Source organism: Phyllostomus discolor, chromosome X (genome assembly GCF_004126475.2).
Source record: "Phyllostomus discolor isolate MPI-MPIP mPhyDis1 chromosome X, mPhyDis1.pri.v3, whole genome shotgun sequence".
NCBI classification, from domain to species: domain Eukaryota; kingdom Metazoa; phylum Chordata; class Mammalia; order Chiroptera; family Phyllostomidae; genus Phyllostomus; species Phyllostomus discolor.
Window position 1 is genome coordinate 86477055 of NC_050198.1, and position 2730 is coordinate 86479784.

The window sequence follows — 2730 nt, forward strand, 5'->3', positions numbered from 1 at the left end:
AGCTTAGACAAAAAGTGGCTCCAAAGCTGGTTTAAAATAATTTTTATTGCCGAGGATATTTTTGTCTTGTGTCTTGTGTTTTTTTCTTGTTTTCTTTTTATAACTAATAAGTTCAAGCTTAGGGAAGCTTGCCTTTGTCTTAAAAAAAACAAAACAAAACAAAACAACAAAGTTTTAATATCATTTGCCAACCTGATCTTGTTTTTAGAGAGAGACAGTAGTCATCTTGCAAGAGTAAAATTTATACCATGAATTATTCAGGTCTCAGTCTGTTTATACTAAAAGGAGACAACAGCATTATTGACAAAATTATCATCTGCTGGTGGCATTTGCGGAAAAGAAGCCCTTGCAAATTTCTAAACAACAGTAAACTCTGTTAGGAAATTCTGAAGCGTCTTACAGGCCAAAAAGGGAATGAGGCCTGTTAGTAAAATGCCTCAACAAAGTTTGAGTAAAATACTGGATTTGAGAATTACTAGAGCTTGGATATGTAAAAATAGGGTTGTGGGTTGGGTCATGCTTACAATGGTCTCAAGTTCAAATATGCTACTGTGACAATAAACCACTTCACAGGTCACACACTTTTCCAGAGACTTCTTTCCTTCAGTAGGTGCTGGCAAAAGGCAAGCTCAGTTGTTTTCCAGTATAGGTGCCTAGCTCCAAAGCCAAAACATGAAACAGGAAGAGAGATGAAATGAGCACCTTAAGAAATTCGGCAGGAAAAATAGCCCCTTTCTTCATGGCTTCGCTTTTCTTCTTGCTTAAAGAAACAGACCACTTTGGGTGCTGGAAGTGGAACTCCTTAGCTGGAATGTACTCAAGCCTACTGGACCAGTCTGACACCCAGTCTACACTTTTCTTCAAAGCATTAACTTCTTTCCCTCCTTATACAACTACTTCTGACTGAGAACTATGGGCCCTGCTGATGTGTATTTCCACTGCAAATGTAATTTGCCCATCTTCTTGTGGGAAAGGGCTGTCACCGGGAGCACTGCCTCTTGAACTATTCTGTCCTGATTCATGTTGTGCATTCAAAAGAATCTGCTCTATGTCTCCATTGTGGATAGAGGATGAGGAAGGGATGTGTCCCAGCCCCCCATTTTTCCCATTGCCATTACCTTTGTTATTGCTGCTGTTCATAGGGAGCTCCACTGAAGAATTGTTGAGGCTGGCTGGGGGTGGGGGGCAAAGGCTGCTCCCCTTCTTCGCAGTTGTTCTTCAGGGACAGTGGCTGCTCCAGTAAATGAGACAACATTGTAGACATTGTTGGGCAGCTGGAGGAACTCTGTCTGCAGCTGGACTTTCTCAGATTCTGTCTGGGACAGCAACACAGCAAGCCGAGTCCCCAGCCCCCTTTCTAAACTCTGTCTTTGAATTTATTTTGTGCATTTGTTAGCAAGATGTGTCCTAAGGTATCAGAAAAGCCTCAGAGAGCTCATAAGTGTGTTATACTTACTGTAAAACTGGATACAATTATTTCATGGTGAACAAAATCGAGATATTGTTGCATGTGTTGAATTTGGGGTCTGGAAACACTAAAAAAAATCCATATAAATGAATGCTAATTGCTTATTCACTTTACATCATTTAAGCTTAAGAAAGCTTTTCTAGGAATGCTTTACTCTCAGGTAATGGGGGAAACCTGTATAGAGAATGGGGCGGGGGGGAATCAGTATTTAAAGAGATAGCTGGCCCTGGCCAGTGTGGCTTAGTGGATGGAGTGCCAGCCTATGAACCAAAGGGTCACTGGTTCAATTCCCAGTCAGGGTACATGCCTGGGTTGTGGGCCAGGTCCCCAGTAGGGGTGCATAAGAAGCAACAACACACTGATGTTTCTCCCCACCTCTCTTTCTCCCTCCCTCCCCTCTGTCTAAAAATAAATAAAATGTTTTAAAGAAGTAGCTGACAGTTTTTCAGATGTGGTAAAGGATATTAATCTTCACATTTACAAAGCACAAATGTTGGTCAGGAAAAAAATAAATTCACATCTGGTCACATATATTAGTAAAATTAAGAGTGTCAAAGACAAGATGATGTTAAAAGCAACCCAAGAGAAAAAATAAATTATCCTTCAAGGAACAGCAATTAAATAGATAGCAGACTTAATAAGAACAACAACTGAAAGCATAACATGATGGAAAATTATCACCATATCTAGCCAAACAAACAACCTCCCCCAAAATATCAAACTCTGTCTTCCAAAAGTCCTTCAAACTAGAATTCTATAAATTTAAAAGTATTTTCACAAACTGGGTGGTAGTTATAATGGTTTCATGTGTGTAAATATTCACCAACCTGTGCACTTAATATGTGTACAGTCAGGTATGAAAGTTGTACTTAAATAAAAATTAAAATAATTATATGCCTAGGTCTTGAGTTTCTACCACTCACAGAGCCACACTAAAATAACAACCAAATATCTACTTCAGAAAGAGAAATTGAACTGAAAAGGAAGGAGTGAGATTTAAAAATTGAAGACAAAAAAGTTGGTAAACATGGGTAAAGCTAAATAAGATCCACTCTACCAAACAGCAACAATAATATCATATTTAATTGACTGTAAGATGCACTTTAAAAAAACTTCCTAACATTTCTGAAACTGAGATGAACCTTATATGTTGATGTATCATGGTTTAATTAGAAGCACTTTTTCTTTCTTTGGAGTAGATAAAATAATGATTCATCTTACAATTAGTGTTGCTGGGGTTAAAATGTCCTAAAACCTCATTC

The 2730-nt window shown here is 38.4% G+C and overlaps 1 pseudogene; it reads right to left on the reverse strand.

The window, feature by feature from the left end:
- Positions 1 to 447: 447 nt before the first annotated feature.
- On the reverse strand, positions 448 to 1255 carry LOC114504524 (annotated as a pseudogene).
- Positions 1256 to 2730: the final 1475 nt, after the last annotated feature.